This window comes from Protopterus annectens, chromosome 7.part0, assembly GCF_019279795.1.
Source record: "Protopterus annectens isolate FY-2018-M chromosome 7.part0, PAN1.0, whole genome shotgun sequence".
Classification (NCBI taxonomy): Eukaryota; Metazoa; Chordata; order Ceratodontiformes; family Protopteridae; genus Protopterus; species Protopterus annectens.
The window spans coordinates 583,993,754-584,007,901 of record NC_056739.1 but is presented as its reverse complement, the minus strand read 5'-3'; the positions used below and the strand labels follow the sequence as shown (position 1 = coordinate 584,007,901).

The window sequence follows — 14,148 nt, the reverse complement described above, 5'->3', positions numbered from 1 at the left end:
TATACTTTTTTACCAAAAATCCTGCCCTCTATCTTCGGTAGTTCCTTCCGTACCATCATTGGTACTGTCCCACCCTTACCTTTGGTAGGCCCTTTCCCTTGCCACTTGTGGTATTTCTTAGTACCATTGTTGGTACTCTCTCATTCTGTTTGTTTAAAATAAATAAATAAATGAATAAATAAATAATCCTCTTCTACAAACTATAACTCTGCTGTTGGTTTTTGTTAGTTATAGTTGTGATTTTGGTAGTATAGTGTTTTTGTGTGTTTCATGATGTCTGATAAAACTAAACTAGGTTTTAAGCAGTGTAATGAGCGCGGGCGTAAGATGCCCAACTCGGACGGTCATGCCTGATGTGTTTGGGCGTTGGCCATATTAATGTGTCTTGTGATGTTTGCTCTGGCTTTAGCAACAGTCTGTTAACTGAACACAAGAACAAGCTCATCTTTTAAAAGGTATTTTGAAAACGCCCTTCTCGGAGGCTCTTTCTGGGATAGAGGTCTCACCACTTCCTAATCCAATGGATATTAAAAAACATAAAGAAAAACCGAGTCACTCGGTACAGATATATCTGTCCTCTTCAGAACCGAGTCGACACCAGACTACTTCTGCGCCGCTGGCGCAGACAGCTTCGGCACCGGCATCTCTGCCTTCTCCCTTGGTGCTAACCTTTATCTTAACACAGGCTACTACTTCTGTACCAGCATTGGTGCCATCCCTGGCCATGGTACCGATGTCTTACTCTGCACCACTTATGATGACATCTGCAGTCCCAAAGATTGAGCACCTTGCCAGAACAAGGTATTCCCCATCTTATGACCCTTTTTTGGGGCAACAATTTAGCCCTTTTATTGAAAGACCTGAATCTCCATCGGGAACGTCCATCAGATCCGCCAGGAGTCTCTCGGAACAGGATGTAGTAAGGGTTGTGGACCAGCTTTTGGCAGCTAGAGGCTTACTGACCCCAACTAGATCTTGCCTTCCTCTTGGAACAAAAGCTAGCTTTCCCAGCATATTCACCTGTTTATCCTACTCTGACCTCCTCTTATGTTTTGGAGATTTCGGTACCGATGTCCATCCCAATGCACTCTGTCCCTCCGAGCAGTTATTGTGCTGTTGGCACCGTGACTCCTAGTTCTGTGCCTTTTTTTTTTTCTTCTCCCCTCTATGGCGCAGTCTACTGTTCCAGCAGCTACTGGTACTCTCGGAGCTCCTCGTCTGGAGGTGGGTTAGGGCAGTGTGTGATCCCGGTTCAGAGGTCGTCCTCCATTCTGGGCTCCCATCCCTCTTCTGGCAGGCCTGCTTCTCAAGTGATGGGAGAGGGTCCTCGCTTCTACAGGCTCTCAGTTGGCACCATTGGCATTGGAACTAGAACCCTCCCTCTAGCCCCCTACTCTGGGATCTCTGGCACGGGAGTCTCAAGATATTCCCTTAAAGGGAACCCTTTCTCCAAAGTCGTCCTCAGAAGACCCAACTGGGGAGTCACCCCAGAAGAAATTTTTGTAAGAGGAAGCATCAAAATTCCCCTGAGGAATCAATCACCAAAGGCAGATTATGATGAGGGAGAAAGGTCCCCACGGTCTCCCCTAGAAAACGTCTCATTTGGGAGACCACCTCAAGCTCCTCAGAGAGGAGATTGGAAATCCTCCAACCCTTTTTCGGAGGAATCTATGTAACTGCAGGCTTTCCGTGCCCGACAGTCTACTTCTTGGGTGACCCCACCTGCAAATGAGCTCATTAGGCTTATCGTACAGCGTGTTTGGAAGGTCCTGGACAACATAGAACCTGTCTCTCGGAGGCCCGATAAAATTTTTTCCACACCTGAAGACCAGCCCAACTGGTCCAAGCAGCTAGTAGTAGATTCCATAGTCATGGCAGCAGCTACTAAGAGGGAACTGGCAGAACAGAGTTCCACTGTTAACCGCCTGAACAGGGAGTCTTGGGCTTTGGACAGACTGGGAAGTGGACCTTTGTTTCAGCGACCTTTGTCATTCAGTCGCTGAATTACCTGGCACATTTTACTCGCCTCCAGAGAGACCTAATTTCAGAAATGTCTGCCTCGTTGGTGGGGGTACTGCCTGAGGAGGTACGGGATACTGTTTCCTCACAGCTAGCTACCCACCCTAGAATCCATCTTGAACTCCTCTATGTGCTTGATTTCTCACTTCACCGAGGGGTCAGCTCGAGCAGCCGCATCTGCCATTGTCATGAGATGGCATGCTTGGATGGGTTTGCATGACTTTGCATTCAAATCTTCCTATGTCAACGTAAATGTTGATGAATCCTCCCTCTTTGGTCCAGAAGTAAGAGACACACTATCACGCAGTGAGAAAGCTGGAAAGACCTTGTCTGCCATGGGAATGTTTGTACACCCCCCCCCCCTGAGATCCTCTTCCAGGAATCGTGGTTCAAGAAGTCCCAGGGATCTTTTCGTGATGCTTGTTCCCCTGGGGCAGAGGGGGGCAACTCATCTGGAAGACCTCCCTTTTGGGGCAGAGGGGGTCCATGCAACCAGGGACTTGTTCTCTGGCAGGCCCTTCCAGCGCTTCTGAGCAGCAGCCCAATTTGCTTTCCTCTGGAAGCAGTCGGACGATTCTGTCTGCACCAATAAGCCTGGCAAAGCATAACGGATTCATTGGCACAGAGAATAATATCCAGAGACTATTCTATCCCATTCAATCTCATTCCCAGACCCGTCAAACGAATCCCCGACATTCTACCTGTCAGGGGGATGTTGCAGCCTTGGAAATTGAAAAGCTGCTAAGGAAGAGTGATCCAACCAGTCCCACCCAGACCAGATACGATCCGGATTTTACTAGAGCTTCTTTTTAGTGCCAAAAAGGACATGCGACTGGAGACAGCTGCTGGATATCAGCATACTAAAATTCATCAAACCTCAAAAATTTCAGATGGTCATGGTGCAGTCCATTCTCCCCTTTCTGGGGAAGGACAACTGGATGTGCTCTATACACGTTCAGGATGCGGTTTATATGGGCCAAAGTGACTTGCAATACATTGCTAAAAATACCTCCTGCTTGCTGGCACACATGAACTACCTGTTAGAGTTCCTTCTGCTTTTAAAATGTTTGCTAAATTTTGATTATTAACTAATACGTTGCCCCATCCAAAAAAAGAGAAGGTAGAACAAATTTTGTGGCCTTTGTACTACTAAAGGTTATAGGTCATCTGTCCTTTATGTAAGTTTCTGACAACTGTGCAAATAAGCCAATACTTTGGGAATGGCCATTTCTGTTTGCATTTTGATATGCTTTGGTAGGATCAAAGGGTACCTCGCTCTTATGCCAAAAATGTGTGACAGATGTGGCATACTATAGGATGTCTGTATTAATTGCTAGAAACCTATTACTTTGTTAGCTTTTGGTTCATGTAATCGGCTACTACATTGTAACAATAGCATATTTATTAGATAAGAAAAAAATTCTAAAAATTGACAAACAGCATCAGCTATTTTTTTTTTAATGATCTGAACTGGTTAGTGCACAGTCAGAATTGAAATCTGTCTCTTCCTGAAATGTCCGCAAGTCTGGCAGCTGAGAAGTATAAAGCTACTTGTCTTGTCTCTCATACATTAAATCCCTTTGCATTATGTACTAACGTCCCTGAAAGGTAACACTTAAATAGGAATTCATTACTTGTACAAGAACCTGTTGTCAGACAACCTGAATATAAATAGAAATGCCTGTAAGCTGAAGACTGACCTGTAGAAATAAAAATCAAATATCGCAACTTATGATGAGTCTATGATTATATCTAGTTTTATTTCACCTGGATTGTCCGGCCTTGCAGATGTCCATAATGGCTGAAGATCATCACTCCTTGTTAAGTAACAATGAGAAAAGTGCCACTGCAGAATGAGTTGTGGTTTTCTATCTTGTGCCCCGACTGCATGCCTCTCAAACCTTGAAGCGCAGAAAATCTGGACAAAGCCACAAAAATAGAGGCAAATTTTAAATATTACTATTATAAACTTCGTTGCTAGAATAGTAGGATTTGTTTTACAAAGGATATGAAGTCTGAAACTGAAATGCATGTTATTATTTAATGACTTTGATCTTCAGTGATTTGCCAGAAAGCCACAAACTTTAGGAGGAGCAGACCAAAAATGTGACTCAAAAATCCGGGCATTCTGTGGAAATTTGGACAGTTGAGAGTTATGCTTGACTGACATCAAACTCCCTATTGACTGTTAGTAGCCCTTACTAGAAGGAGATTTAATAAGCTTCTAGGTGGAATTTAATAAAGAGAATTGAGTCAGATTTGGTTTTATATATTTATCAAAGAGAATCAAGATAGTCTTGTATTGAGCAGTCTACTTTATCTGTACCCTTTAATTGTTTTTATGTGCGTGTCCTGTCTTTGCCCAGATTGACAATGCTGTGTTTAATGATGCTGATACTGATGTCCTTATTGCACCAGATCTTTTTCTTTTGGCTACTCCCGTAAAGGGTCACCACAGTGGATCATCTTGAAGTGTTGTATATTTGTTGGATAAACTGTATTATCCGCTTCATAGCTTCATGTCTGCAGTGACGCATCCATGTGTTAAAGTTATGTTTGATTAGCATAAGAGAAATACTTTGCTTTAAGCGGAGGGAAAGCTGGTTCCATAGAAGTGGAATTCTTTAATACAGACCTAGCTCTCCAGCATGTTGTGTTAGTCTTACAAAAGGAGTTTAGGTCCCATGAGTGGGCGTTTTCTAATACCTGTTGCACATTTGAAGTCCAGTGATCTGATAGAACAGGGTCTGTGGAGGCTGTATATGTGAAGCAGACTGCCTCTCAGTAAATCTGTATGATGCAGAGAAGAGACCAGGCTCTGAGATGGTTCATAGTTTATGAATTAGGCCCTTGATGTCTCACTAACAACAAAATAAAAATATATATATATATATATATGGTAGTTCCATCTCTGACCAGTATTTGGACATGTACTTGCCAAAAGGTGCATTATATCGGAGTGCCTACTATAAACTAACAGCAATGTCCCTGGATCTGTACGTCATACCTGTCAGTTGAAGTTGTGTGATGAAAAAGAACTTCTTACAGCAACGAACATGTGGTGAGCAAAACTGTTCATTGTCAAGATAGGTTTCCAGATCTCTAACTAAAGGATCAGTTTTTTGGAAGTGTGCTGTCATTATGGTAATCACAAGGGCAGTCATGCTTCCTGAAGGATATGATTGTACACTTCTTGGCTTTTAGCTTGTCCATGGTTTTGGCACCAGCTATTTGTTTACAACAATCCCTCTTGAAAGATCATATTGTCCTCTGAGGAGTTTATGATGGCACCAAGTCTGCAGTCATGTGTGTACTTAACCCTAATCTTGTAACATTAGCTTTGATCTCCAAGAAGTAAATGCCAAAAAGAATTGGCCGAAGGACTGAACTCTGGGATTCTCCACTAATGGGTCTTCTGAAGGATGTAGAGATCCCCCCTTCTTGTGTTTTGTTTGCAAGCCAGTTTACTATCCAGCGAGTTACATAGGTGTTATCTATGGTGCTCAAGTCTGGAATGGTGTTGAATGCCTTTTCCAAGGTCCATATAGGCAATGTGCGCAGTTGTGCCCTCTTCCATTGCTCAGTGGCCTTTACAAAAGAGTTTTATTATGTAGATTGCAGTTGGTGTAGTTTGCTGCTGACTAGTTTAATGCTTATCGTTTTTTACTGAGAAAACTAGATTGCATCAGAGTGGTCCTTAACACTAACCTGTGAGGGTACTTTCTGTGGACATCACAGTTGTCTTAAGCAGTGATCTTAGTGTTGCTGAGTTTCCCCATCAGTTAGTTCTTTACTCATTTGAAGTAAATTGTTGATGCTGAGATGAATGAGTTTCTTAATGTTGCCTTGGTAGAAAGGATATTCATTAACGAAACTTAATTATTCAGAATCTGTTGGTGTAAGTTACCAGTCTGCTTTGTGATGAGCTCACTTTGAGGAGGATTATTTAGGTCTGACTTATTGCCACCATTATGTATAGAAACCACTGTAGCCTGATGAGACTTCTGTAATATGTCGGATTATAATATATTGGCAAGAATGCACAGGCTTTTTGTAGATTATTTATTGTATTATGTAAGCAACTACTGGGAATAATGTCAAATGTCCTTCCATACCACTATTGAAGTATTCTTTATTGAAGGGATCTCTTGCCAAGAATAACCCAATGCCCAGCCAGTATACCAAATCCTTTGGATTTTTAGGATTTTTATAGGCACCATACTTCACACATATATGCTCCCTGCACAAGGCATAGGCATAAAGGTGAAGTATGGATGCAAATACTCTGAATGTTTTTGCCACCTGTCCGAATGCCATTGTCAAACATCTGTCTGAACACCCATCCGCTGTGCTGGTTTCCAAGCCATCTTCAGGTAAGTGCCCGATTGTGGTTTTTATATATTTTTTTCTCAATATTGTTAGTTGTGTTCATGTCATCTAAGAAGGGAACATTTCAGTGTGGGAAGCAGATTCCCCATAAATAGCATTGCAGCCAATGTCTTTTTTTTTTTTTTTGTCTAGATTCTTCCCGCATCCATATACAGTGCTCTCTGTTGGGCATTTGTCCCCAAGACCTCTGTAGTAGTGCATCTTCCCTCTACATATACCTTGAGAACCATTGTCTTAAATTGTGGGTCTTATGGCATAATCTTCCATCCCAAGGGACAGCCGTCTTCCAAGATGGCTAAAAAGTCGAGGCCTGATCTGGGTGCTTTGGCTGTCACTACCCTGTTGGAGGCCAGCATGGATTGGAGTTCTTGTGTGTCCTGTGAGGTTTTTCAAATGTCTACTCCAGGAACAACAGTTTATTGCTGAGGAGGATTCCTCAAATTTTAGTCCTGGAAGAGATTTTTACTATGATCATTGAATCCCTGCAAGGGACTGAGCTGCTGAAGGTTGTTAGGGCGACATCCTCTTTAAGAAAAAGCAAATGACAAGGCATATTACCCCTATTGCTAAAGATCCCCAGTGTGACTGTCAGGATTTTATTAGTCACTTTTTTTAATGCCTTGATGGCCTTGAAGCCTCGTCGAGAGGTGTCTGTCCCTGCTCCTCCTGGTCTTCTGTGCTTAAGAGGACCAGGGGAACCAGATTCCACAGATGAAGACGTAGATTCTGGGTCAGAATCCCTTGCCTACTCCTCAAATTCCTTCTCATCTGGACTGTGACTCAGAGGAAGTGGATTCTTTTCTTTGAGCCTAGATTCCCCCTTGAAAGAATTATCCTTTGAGGGTACTATTGCTTGTATGATGGACTATTTTAAGATGATTGCTCCGAGGTCTTTGACATCCAAAAGAAATACTATGAACTTATACAAATAGTCTCCCAAGCAGTCTGCAGTTCCTCCTCTGTTAGCAACACTTTTGGATACCATCTCTGCTGCCTCTGTAGCTCCTCACCTCTCTGCCTCCGGCCCCTAAGAAACCTGACTCATTCTGCAAGTTGCCTGAGGACTGGCATTTTTATTTACATGTCCTCCTGACCTTTCTGAGGTTTGTCTCAACTGATAAGTCTTCTAAATTTTTGTCTTCTTGTAAGCTCTTCCCTTCTGATAAGGATAGTAGAGCTATGGAGAGGTTGGGTAAAAAGTATATACTGCTGCCATCTTGTCATTTTGGGCTATTAATTACCCACATGATAAGGTTTGTCTTTGCTGTACTTAGGCTGCTAAGTTTGTGTGATCTGCCTGCTTCAGAAAGGCAAGCTTCAGCTTTTTTTCCCTGCTTGGGTCCACTTCCCAGGTCGCTTGTCACTCTGTACAGTTACAATGCTGCTGATGCATCTTATGTGGCTGCTGCTTTTGGTTCTGTGATGAGACTGTATTGATGGCTTCATCTTAGTCTAAAGGCCTTGCCTGATATTAAAGCCAAACTTTTGGATGCTCTTCTGGGTAATTAAATCTTTTTTGGGACAGCTGCCTTTTTGGGAAGGCCATGCAGGAACTCTAGCATATTTCTTGTCTCTCTTATACCCAATTTTAGAGGAATTCTCCTAAGTTTGTAAGCAGACTCATCAACCTCTCAAAAGTAAAAAGGGGTCCAGACATATTCCTCCTGCTAAAGTCCACTCAGACTCTTACTTCTCAGCATCTTCCTTTCAGGACTAGCCTGTTTCTAACATTTTGCATCTTCCAGTTGTCCAGGTCTCTTTTCTTTCCGCCTTTCTCTGTCTCTCCCAAATTGGCAGCCAGTCATCTCAGACTCTTGGGTGCAGTCTTGTCACTCATCATGAGTATTTCATGATATGGACCCCCCCTCCTTTTTCAGGCATTCCATAGCCTCCTCCAGGCCAACTCTTTTTTCCCAGGGGCTTTACAGTCCCTTTTGGATCAGGGGACCATTCAGCTTGTTCAACCCTCCCCCTCCTAAGTGGGAAGAGGTTTTTACTCCAGGATGTTTTGGTTCTTTAGAAGGAGGGGACTCGGAGACCAGTTCTGGACGTCTCTCTCCTCAACACCTTTTTTCTTCTGAGGATCCCTTCTTTCAGGATGTTGTCTCTTCAGACTTTACCTCTTCCTCTGCCATAGGCCTTGGTCTCTCTAGACCAAGGATGCCTATCCTTGCATCCCTGTTCAGGAATTTTTTTATGTTTCTCTGTTTCTTCCTCTCATTTTCAGTTCTCTGCTTTGCCCTTTTGGCCTTTCTACTGCCCCAAATGTATTCGCCAAATGCCGTGGTCCTGGCATTGCCTTTTGCAGGCTTTGAGGGATAGAGGTATTCTATTATCTAGATGACCAACTCCTTCAGACTCCTCCTCCCAGCAGTCTTCTACAAGATCTTCACTTTACCATTTGTCTTTTGTAAAGTCCGTGGTTCACCATCAATCTCAAGATGTCAGTGCTTACGCCCTTCCAGGATAATATTTTTCTAGGTTGCAGGATTTGGACCATTTGCATGTTTGTTCTGTTCTGTTGCTCCCAAGGTTTTGTCTTTGACAGTCTTCCTCTGTCCTCTCTCGCAGCCAGGGAATTTCTCAGGATTCTGGAGTTTGTGGCTATCACCATTCCCATTATTTCTCTTGCCAGACTCCATATGAGGAAGCTTTGGTGGTACCTCAGATCTGTGTGGCTTCAACATTGCCACCCCCTCGAGTTTCCTGTTCCTTTGCTTCCTCGTTTCAGACTTTAGCTCCATTGATGGATTTAGCAAATTTCTCTCAATCCAGGACTGGCCTTTCATGCTCCATTTCTTTCCCAAGAGCTGTTCATGCTAGTCTCAGACCTGGGGTGGAGTGCTTCGTGGCCCTCTGAAAGTTCAAGGTGTCTGACCATATCAATGTGAATGAGATGAGGGTCCTGCTTATGGCTCTAACAAGTCTTTTCCTTTGATGCTCTTGCTCAGATTTCTTTCTGCTGACATTCATCACGTGGTAGTCTTTAAATGTGACCATGGAAATAGAAAGCATTTGCCTACATTACCACTCTGTAAAGCCGATCTTGCCTTGAGTGCAGTCTTATTATATAACTATATAATTTTGTGTATATACATTTTGTGTGTGTGTGATATATATATATATATATATATATATATATATATATATATATATATATATATATATATATATATATATATATATATATATATATGTGTGTGTGTAATATATATATGTGTATATATATATATATATATATATATATATATGTATATATATATATATATATATATATATATATATATATATCTATATATATATATATATATATATATATATATATATCTATATATATATATATATATATGTGTATATATATATATGTGTATATATATATGTGTATATATATATATATATATATATATATATATATATATATATATATGTATAACACACATGCGTGCAAGTACAGTGTGTTGTGTGCGCGGTGTGTTCATAAGTTAGTACTAGTGTTGTGTGTGCAGTGTGTGGTGTGTTGTGTATGTAGTGTGTGTGTGTCCATCTTTGCTTATGAATATTCTCATTTTCTCAAGACAAACATTTTTGGCAGTTTGTCAAAGGTGTTGTCTCTCGGTGTCTTTCAGTGACTGTATTTCAGACTTTACTACTGTCTGGTAGTATGAGCAGAAGCCATTTGATGACTTTTTCAGTGCCTGCTGACAATCAGCTCCCTTATCCCAGAAGTCTTAAAACTCTTTAAATCCCTCTCTGCAAGAAATTTACATTACTGATGGGTTGGTAGAGCATTAGCATGGAGGACCATTCAGGCAGCCATAAGGGAGTTTGTGTCCAGCCTGCAGCTGTCATCTGTGCACCAAGCAGAGGGCTTCCTCCTCCCAGTTGTTTTGAGGGTCTGGGCCTCAGTGCCCGAGACTGGGGTTATCTGTTCTTATGGACCGGATCCTAATTATCCCATTTCAGGCAACTGCATACCTTCAGATGAATTAAATAGTAAAGGATGCTAATGAGCAGATTTCTGTTAAACCACAATCCCCACCCATTGCTAGTCGACCCTGTCAGTCTTGACACAAGGGCCTACAGAAATCACCCTCACCACCACCACCACTACCAATATATGTGCGTGTCCCACCCGTACAGTCTGACACAATCTGCAATCATCAACTTGGTAGGGCTAGCTTAAGTCTCCCAGACTGTACTACATTATTAGTGCCAACAAGCCTGCACTTGATTGAAAAATGCAGCCATTGCTAAGGAAATCACTACTGCCTCCCCTCAGAATGGGGAGCTATCATTGGCTGCTTACTTCCACCCTACCTTGCTGCTACTTGAACTCTTGTCATCTGTGTCAGAGTCCGGGCTTTATCCATGTAGTCCGCAGAACTGGGGAATTATTTCTTACTAACTAAGCTGGAAATTTAACCTTGTAGCTTGCCCTGGTCCATTTCATATTCAAGAATGGGTCAGTAATGATTGGAAGATTCTGCCTAATCACAGAGTATTCTTCATGGTCTATACTATGTTTCACATTTCCATTACTCTGCGTCTGTCTGGGACTCTCAGTTGTGCTTTTAAATTCTAACTAGTATGAGAAACAAAATATTTGGCTTAAAATTTGTGGACAGTTATGAGTTGTTTTAGGAATTCTATGCCTTTTTAAAACGGATTAAAGGTAGTAGTAAGTTTAAGGCAGCAAAGACCAATTTATTATTCAAATATTTACACAGTGCAATCTGGCTGCACAGACTTGAGTTTTGTAATTGTGATCCCTTGAAGTACCACAGAATGCTGAGATTGCAGTATATTGGAATTATTTCCCCTGCTCCAAGGTGCAGTAACGTGTAACAAGGATATGGGATAGGGGTGCAGGACTTGGAACATGAATATTAGTCTGAGGATTCGACAGAAGATGGCACAGTGACATAATTGATGAAAGTCACTTTCAGTGAATGGGGTTGTTGCACTTTCTCAACTCTTATCATTGTAGAGTTGGTGTATGTAACTTTGGGGTGGGGGGGGGTCCCCTCTGCAAAAAAAATGGAACTTGTGTTTGCAGAAAGTGTTTTTAAAGATAATCATATTCATGCATTTGTTTGTCTAAGAATAATCCTTCAGATAATCCTGGATCCACGGGACTGTACAAAAACTTGTATAATAATGAGTTACAAACTTCACTGCTCTAGTTGAATTCTAGTTTATTTTTCAAAGCATTTGGGCTCATATTGGTGCATCTCATACTTCTGATAGGGTGTCAGTCTACATCCAGTATAAAGGGTCATCCTTTTGGAATAAGTCAAGAATTGCTTTTAACTAGGGAAGTGATAAGATTGTTATTAAGTGTTAATTCTTATTTTAGATTTTTGGACATACAGTCTCAGTCTTTCTCCATTTACTCTCTGAGCAGACGTGTTAGGACAGTACTTGAAGCATATTATGGGTGTGATTCTTTTTACAAAAACATCTTTGCCTTTGTCATAATTGATAATTTAATAATCATACCTTTATATAAATGAAAACGAACCATATTGACATATTTTCAGTTGTAACATTATTAAAGTCCAACTGGGTCAGAAACCCATTTTCAGCAGCGGCCTGGGGAGAGAAACTCCAATGTACAGAGTTAAAAACAGTAAACAATTAGCTAAGCTTCTGGTGTCATTCTAAAGGGATACAGTATCTGCCTGGAATGACATGGTCGACAGACCACGATGCTTTGCCAGAGATGGCCTGCACCTGTCACCCCCGGGATTCCGGATACTGGCTAAGGTTCTTGCTGCCCCTATAGTGCCTTTTTTAGTTAAGGTTCAAATGACAAATTCACCACCGTAACAGGAACAGGCAAGCAAAAACTGAGGGTGATTCTACTCAATGCTAGAAGTCTAAATCTCAAAATGCACTCACTCGAGGCACTCCTTAAAATGGAGAGCATCAATATCTGCAGTGACTGAGACCTGGTTCAAGGCTCCATTGAGCACCCCTGCACTATCAGGCTATAACTCGTACCACACTTTTCGGCCATGTAACCTGGACTGGAACACCAAAAGCGGAGGTGTGTCCATATTCATTAAGGATATCCATACCTCCAGGCTAGTTGCTCAGCATAATGCAGCCGAGGTTATCCAGGTACAACTAACTCTGGGCAAAACTGCAATCCAAATTGTAGCTTGCTACAGATCCCCCACCATGCCTCAAGATTCTCACTCCTCTCTTTTTTTTCTTGATGTACTGGAAAATATTAGGGTTCAACCAAACACCCTAATGGGCGATTTCAACTACCACCATTAACTGGGAAAACTACTCGTGTACCAACTCCTTCACTCAATGCTTTCTGGAATTCATAAACTCCAATGTCCTGGATCAACTTATCCACACCCCCACCAGGGGCAACAATATCCTAGATATAGTCATTACCAACATGAGTGACCAGTGCACCTGAAGTAAATTCCTCATTGGTCCGATCCGACCATAAGCTAATTACCCTAGATATCCACATCCTGCCTCCCCCCCATTAAGGAAACCATGGTAAAAAATTTCTGCAAAGCCAACTTCATGCTTCTTAAGACAGAAGTGGCGAACTTCATGACACCCATGCAGATGGACAATACAGTTACGACTACTGAATCCCACACAATTGCACTTTATAAGCACTTACACTAGTGCATGAATCGTGCTATCCCAAACAGAACCAAGATGCTATCCTCCAAAAAAAGGAAGCCAATCTGGTGGTCCCCTGCCATAAACAAACTGTACAACAGAAGGAAGAAACTGTTGCAAAAGAGTAAAATCCCATGAGTGGAGGAGCTCCCTGGTCAGCCTCAGTAAGGAGCTGCAATCCCTGATAAAATCCTCCAAAGCTAGTTTAGAATCAGTGGAGATTGTTTTCTTAAGACAACCACAAAGCTTTCTATAGCTATATCAAGAGTCTCGATGGCAACACTCAGAACTGCTCTGAGTTACAGCACAATGGTTCTAAATATACAGACCCAACTGATATTGCCAACATGCTGGCAGATAGGTTCAGTGCTAACTTTGCCCCCCCCCTCTCACCCCCTAAAGAGCCCATCTCTATACGAGAAGAATGCAAAGTTCCTGTAATCATGGCTGCACAGGTAAAACCCACACTCTCCAAAGCCAAGAACACAGCATCCATGGGACCAGACAACATCACAAGCTGCATTCTACACGAACTACAGAACGAACAGTCACCCCACCTAAGTACCATGTTCAATAATAGCTTCACCTCAGGCTTTGTGCCTGCTGAATGGCACACAGTGATAGTTATCCAACTCCACAAGGGGGGAGCCACATGGACCCCGGGGACTACTGCCCCATTAGCCTGACGAGCCTGGTCTGCAAGGCCATGGAACGTATCATCATGGAACTTGTAAACAAAGACATTGGTAATCTCCAAACTCTGGACCCAACCCAGTTAAGGTTTGTAAAAGTCAGATCGTGTCTCCTAAACCTGATGGACTTCTTTGAAGCAGTCAACAAAGCTGTAGATGAGGGTAAAGTGGTTCACACAGCCTATCTAGATCTCGCCAAGGCTTTTGACACCATCCCCCACTCTGGAATTATAGATAAACTGACTAAACTAGGTATAAATCCCTATGTCGCAAGAAGGGTTGCCAACTGTCTCACTGACAGAACCCACACTGTGAAAGTAGCAAACTCCAAATCTCCAAATCCGACTTCAGACCAGTGACAAGTGGAGTACCACAGGGTTCAGTCCTGGGTCCT

General features: G+C 42.2%; 1 protein-coding gene across 2 annotated transcripts in view; it reads left to right on the top strand.

Annotated features, from left to right (window-relative positions):
- LOC122806608 (2-acylglycerol O-acyltransferase 1-like) overlaps nucleotides 1-14,148 on the top strand; it is a 158,949-nt gene that overhangs the window by 67,385 nt on the left and 77,416 nt on the right. The gene's annotated exons all lie outside the window — the stretch shown is intronic.